The following is a 6350-nucleotide window of genomic DNA, read 5'->3' on the forward strand; positions in this document are numbered from 1 at the left end:
GAAGGACCTGTCCAAGTGCACGTCTAGAATCATGTTAAAATCCCCACCAAGCAGCCAAGGGAGGCCAGCATACGGGTGAAGGATGCGACTCAGGCCTTCCAGATAGGCAGGCTGGTCTGTGTTTGGGGCGTAAAGGGATCCCAGCAGAATTTCCTGACCATTCAGTCGCCCCCGCGCTAGGGAGTACCTGACCTCAGGATCTACCAATGTTTCTGTGCAGATGAAGGGGGCACCCGCCCTCACCCAGATCAGCGTGCCACGCACGTGGGCTGAGAAGGTGGTGCCGAAGATCTGCCCCCGCCAGCGCCTGCGCACGGTTCCCAGCTCGGTCAGTGTCATATGTGTCTCCTGAAGGACTGCAATCCCCACCCCATGACGTTGCAGGTAGGAGAACACAGAGTAGCGGCGCGAAGGGGTGTGCATAACGCGGATGTTCCATGTCAGTATGTTAGTGTATGTCATGTGTCAAGCCATGTCGTGCGCGCAGGGCGAGAAAGGGTCACAGGTGGGGGGGGCCCAAGAGTGCCAACAGGGAGGGGGAGTTAGTGTGCCGCAACTGAAACGTAGAAACAATCGTGAACAGCATAACAAGAAGGGCGAGTCCCCAAATAGGGTGTACGTCCAAACTTCAACAAGATCCATCTCACAGTGGAGGTCTAACTCAGCGCGGCTGCTGTTTGGGTGCGTGCGCTGCCACAACCGTGATACCCTATACCCCTAATCCTTAGCACTGAGAAGTGCAGGAGATGCTTCAAGTATCTAGGGCTTGTAGCCTTCCCCGGCCAGTGTGGGACGCCCGCAGGGGAGCCCGCCAGCGGAGCAAGCACTCAGCACCCGCCAACCCCTGCACCACTGCAATATCCACATTCAACCCAGCTCGCAGCCCGCCGCAGCAGCGCATGTACGAGTGGAAATGGCAAACATAGCATCTCAGCACACATAAGGAGAGCATGGGAATTATATCACAGTCAATTGGATGAGCAAAGACAATTGGATGAGCAAAGGGACGGCCTCTGCATGTCTACCACATGGTTCATCACATCAGGAGGTCCGCAGTTTGCGGCGTCACCACCGGCATGACCACATCTTCAGAGAGTACCGTAGATGGGGACGAAGGGCCGCTCGTGTCCAGTTCACTGCGCGTCTGAGAGGCCCTCCGGTCTGCACCCTGCTCCGCTCCCAGGTTTACCACCGCTTCAAGTGCTTCCTGCCGTTCCAGCCGCATTTTCTCCAGGCTGAGTGCAGCGAGGCCGGGGCCCCGGCCTCGGCGAGCGCCCCGTCTCCTGCGTCTCCCTGATCTCTGAACCTGCCAGTCCCCCTCTTCCGTGCCCGCAGGCCGTACGCCTTTCCAATGCCCTGTCTCCTCCAGCCAGTCCCAGACGTCAGATGGCGCGTCAAAGAAGCGTATTGAGTTTTATCGGGGTGTACCCTAACAACTCATGGACCTGGGTTAATAAGTAAGTACAAGGAGAGTGGTCCGAGTTGGCGGAATTATTTGACAAATATTCTGTATTCCTCCATACAAATGTTCACCACATATATGTATCATTATTCATTGCTAAACAAAGTGAACAATAACGCTTGTAGTATTCAAAAAGTCTAATTGCATTTATTTTTGCAATCGTGTATGTTTGTACATTTCTACATAACACAAATAGCTTTCGGTCTTCAAAGTTTATAAACGTAATTTTCCAATCATTACATCAATGATGTTCTCAGTGAGGAAGGGAGGGGATGTGGTTAGGTATGTGAGGGACTGGGTAAAGGTGGTGTGGCATTGATAACATCACATTAAAATCAATAAGTCTTTACATTCAAGCAAGTACATATGTTCCCAAATCACATCACACATAGGCTAGATGCATCCATTTCGTAGGGTCCTATGGTGTGCTAGGTTGGTGTAGTCTACGTTTCGACCCCCGTATATGTTTAAGGGTTATTGTTGCCTCATTTTGGGGTCTTCGTCAGGACAGAGAAGAGAACCTAAAATATAAAGTCTAGCATTAAATGCTTGTGGTGAACTGTGTTCATTGTATGGGCCCTAAGTAGGGAATACCTACATCATGATAACGGTCGGCGTCTGAACCGTCACTGTGTGGGCCTGCGTAGGCTCCTCAAAGTTCTAAGGAAAAAATGAAGGAAAGTCTCAATGGAAGGCAATGGCACATGGGCCATGTATCAGTAAATGTCGGAAGAAACGGGAGACTTACTTGGGCAATGCTCCTGTGATCGAGCATACAATGTCCCTCTTGTCACGATTTATGGGGCCAGTGGGTAACAGTTTCTGTATTCAGTGCGTTCCCGGCACCTTTCTAGGAAGTCAAAAGATAATAAGCATAATGAGGGCAGGTGTAATACCAAACGGTACGATACGTTTCTTTCGTAGGGGCTCTTATGGGGGGCTGGATGAAGATGAACTCATAGCAGGTAAAGCTCCGATTTCTATTCTTCATGCACACCTATATATCTCCAGTGAGGGTGAAGGTCCGCTATTTAAAAACGGACTGACATGGTCTTATGACGTTGCAAAATGACTTAATTTAAAATGCAGCCATGTCTGCTATGGTAAGGCCGACTATTGGAGTCTCATTACATTACAAGCGGTTGAAACCGCAGTCATACATGGCAGGCGAAGAGTTAATCTTTGATGATATTTCATAAAACGAGGAGAACTCCGTGTGGCAGTGAGGTTTTTAATAATGCCGGTCGGGGGAAAAAATATATATAGGCGGGTAGCGAGGCTCCCGGACGGTTTCCTACCTGATCCGCATTTACTCTGACATCAGGGCGAGGCACTCTCAGGATGAGTCTGCAGTGACTCGCAGTGCCACCGCTGAATGCTGGTTAGAGAGGCTCGGCACATTGTGACCAATCACCTGCATAGCTCACACGAAGCCGTGTCAGGGGATGACGCACGATCTAGGGGGCGTCTGAAAAGAGACCTGTTAGGAGTGATGGATGTCTGGACTAGTATCCTGATCTCTTAGGGATCAAAGTACTCCTTAATTTGTTACTACAGTTTAAAACATCACTATTGCTATTTCCACATTACCATTATTTCCAAAGTAATAACAATCCCGTATGTAAATGTATCTTGGCTCAGTATGGGCAGAAGGCCCTTGCATGATTGTATTCATAACAGTATACATTCCAAGGATTACAACAATACAAATGTGTCTTGGCTCAACATGGGTAGAGGGCCCTTGAATGATTGTATTCATAACAGTATATATTCCAAGGATTACAGCAATACATTCATATGTCATGGGTGCCTGACCTTAGACTTAACAGATGGTACTTGCATAGTTTAAGTAGTTCCGCGTGTTAGATTGTACCCTGTACTCACAAAGAGTTGGTTTACATCATTACGCATTATGAGCACATAGGTTGGTATTAACTAGATGTTATTGATTTATACATGTCCCTATGGTGCTGGAGCATCTGTGGGGTGTGTCAAGTATAGTTTTACTGCAATATGCTTATTCGGGGTCCAGTCCTGCCATTTGTGCAAAGTTGGCATCAAGTTCATTCAGTCCTCTATTTATGGTATTGAATGTATGCATCCATTTGCACTCCCTAGTGTTAAGGATGGATTTTAAGTTGCTTCCTCTGGGGCCCAATGTAATCTTTTCAAGTATTACCCATCTCATAGATTCTGGGGTGTGTTTCTTGTCCATATAATGTTCTACTAGTGGTGCCCCTGTGCAAATGGATGCATACATTCAATACCATAAATAGAGGACTGAATGAACTTGAGGCCAACTTTGCACAAATGGCAGGACTGGACCCCGAATAAGCATATTGCAGTAAAACTATACTTGACACACCCCACAGATGCTCCAGCACCATAGGGACACGTATAAATCAATAACATCTAGTTAATACCAACCTATGTGCTCATAATGCGTAATGATGTAAACCAACTCTTTGTGTATTACATGTGAAGCAAGTTTATTAACTTTCAGAAAAGGACTATCTATAGTATGATATCATATTGGCCCGATTGTATTTCCATTAATCTAACCGTTATTGTCACACTTCAATCAAAACGCGGGTTCTCTGTGTAAGTACAGGGTACAATCTAACACGCGGAACTACCTAAACTATGCAAGTACCATCTGTTAAGTCTAAGGTCAGGCACCCATGACATATGAATGTATTGCTGTAATCCTTGGAATATATACTGTTATGAATACAATCATGCAAGGGCACTCTGCCCATGTTGAGCCAAGACACATTTGTATTGTTGTAATCCTTGGAATGTATATTGTTATGAATACAATCATGCAAGGGCCTTCTGCCCATACTGAGCCAAGATACATTTACATACGGGATTGTTATTACTTTGGAAATAATGGTAATATGGAAATAGCAATAGTGATGTTTAAACTGTAGTAACAAATTAAGGAGTACTTTGATCCCTAAGAGATCAGGATACCAGTCCAGACATCCATCACTTCTAACAGGTCTCTTTTCAGACGCCCCCTAGATCGTGCGTCATCCCCTGACACGGCTTCGTGTGAGCTATGCAGGCGATTGGTCACAATGTGCCGAGCCTCTCTAACCAGCATTCAACGGCGGCACCGCGAGTCACTGCAGACTCATCCTGAGAGTGCCTCGCCCTGATGTCAGAGTAAACGCGGATCAGGTAGGAAACCGTCCGGGAGCCTCGCTACCCGCCTATATATATTTTTTCCCCCGACTGGCATTATTAAAAACCTCACTGCCACACGGAGTTCTCTTCGTTTTATGAAATATCATCAAAGATTAACTCTTCGCCTGCCATGTATGACTGCGGTTTCAACCGCTTGTAATGTAATGAGACTCCAATAGTCGGCCTTACCATAGCAGACATGGCTGCATTTTAAATTAAGTCATTTTGCAACGTCATAAGATCATGTCAGTCCGTTTTTAAATAGCGGACCTTCACCCTCACTGGAGATATATAGGTGTGCATGAAGAATAGAAATCGGAGCTTTACCTGCTATGAGTTCATCTTCATCCAGCCCCCCATAAGAGCCCCTATGAAAGAAACGTATCGGACCGTTTGGTATTACACCTGCCCTCATTATGCTTATTATCTTTTGACTTCCTAGAAAGGTGCCGGGAACGCACTGAATACAGAAACTGTTACCCACTGGCCCCATAAATCGTGACAAGAGGGACATTGTATGCTCGATCACAGGAGCATTGCCCAAGTAAGTCTCCCGTTTCTTCCGACATTTACTGATACATGGCCCATGTGCCATTGCCTTCCATTGAGACTTTCCTTCATTTTTTCCTTAGAACTTTGAGGAGCCTACGCAGGCCCACACAGTGACGGTTCAGACGCCGACCGTTATAATGATGTAGGTATTCCCTACTTAGAGCCCATACAATGAACACAGTTCACCACAAGCATTTAATGCTAGACTTTATATTTTAGGTTCTCTTCTCTGTCCTGACGAAGACCCCAACATGAGGCAACAATAACCCTTAAACATATACGGGGGTCGAAACGTAGACTACACCAACCTAGCACACCATAGGACCCAACGAAATGGATGCATCTAGCCTATGTGTGATGGCATTTGGGAACATATGTACTAGCTTGAATGTAAAGGCTTATTGATTTTAATGTGATGTTATCAATGCCACACCACCTTTACCCAGTCCCTCACATACCTAACCACATCCCATCCCTTCCTCACTGAGAACATCATTGATGTAATGGTTTGAAAATTACGTTTATAAACTTTGAAGACCGAAAGCTATTTGTGTTATGTAGAAATGTACAAACATACACAATTGCAAAAATAAATGCAATTAGACTTTTTGAATACTACAAGCTTTATTGTTCACTTTGTTTAGCAATGAATAATGATACATATATGTGGTGAACATTTGTATGGAGGAATACAGAATATTTGTCAAATAATTGCGCCAACTCGGACCACTCTCCTTGTACTTGCGTCAAAGAATCGGGCTCCCTCCTTGGTGATCACCCGGAGGCGAGAGGGAAACAGCAGGGAGTACGGCAGTCCCAAGTCTCTCAGTTGCCTTTTCACCGCCATGTAGGTGCTCCTCCGTTTCTGTACCGTCTCCGTGTAATCAGGGAAAAACATCACGCGGCTGTTCCCTACAGTCAGATTATCCAGCTTCCTTGTTTCGCGCAGCACCACGTCTCGGTCGCGGTAGTTGAGCAGTTTAAAGAGAAATGGGGGGGCCTGGCCCCGGGTCGGGGCTTCTGCGCTGGCACCCTGTGCGCTCTTTCCACTACAATGTGTGGTGACAGCACCCCCGGGGTCAGGAGGCCCTTCAGCCAATTTTCGGTGTACCTCTCCGGGTCCTTCCCTTCTTCACCTTCCGGC

The 6350-nt window shown here is 46.6% G+C and overlaps 2 long non-coding RNA genes across 2 annotated transcripts; one reads left to right on the forward strand and one right to left on the reverse strand.

The window, feature by feature from the left end:
- Positions 1–1472: 1472 nt before the first annotated feature.
- On the reverse strand, positions 1473–2314 carry LOC144824461 (uncharacterized). Its single transcript, XR_013608960.1, has 3 exons — positions 2211–2314; positions 2061–2122; positions 1473–1983 (listed from the first exon to the last, which is right to left on the reverse strand). It is a non-coding gene; the product is annotated as an uncharacterized LOC144824461 (long non-coding RNA).
- A 2261-nt stretch (positions 2315–4575) lies between these two features.
- On the forward strand, positions 4576–5719 carry LOC144822235 (uncharacterized). The gene is made up of 4 exons (XR_013608587.1): positions 4576–4648; positions 5097–5198; positions 5287–5348; positions 5426–5719. It is a non-coding gene; the product is annotated as an uncharacterized LOC144822235 (long non-coding RNA).
- The last annotated feature ends 631 nt before the right edge of the window (positions 5720–6350 follow it).

This window comes from Lissotriton helveticus, chromosome 3_1, assembly GCF_964261635.1.
Source record: "Lissotriton helveticus chromosome 3_1, aLisHel1.1, whole genome shotgun sequence".
Lineage (NCBI taxonomy): Eukaryota > Metazoa > Chordata > Amphibia > Caudata > Salamandridae > Lissotriton > Lissotriton helveticus.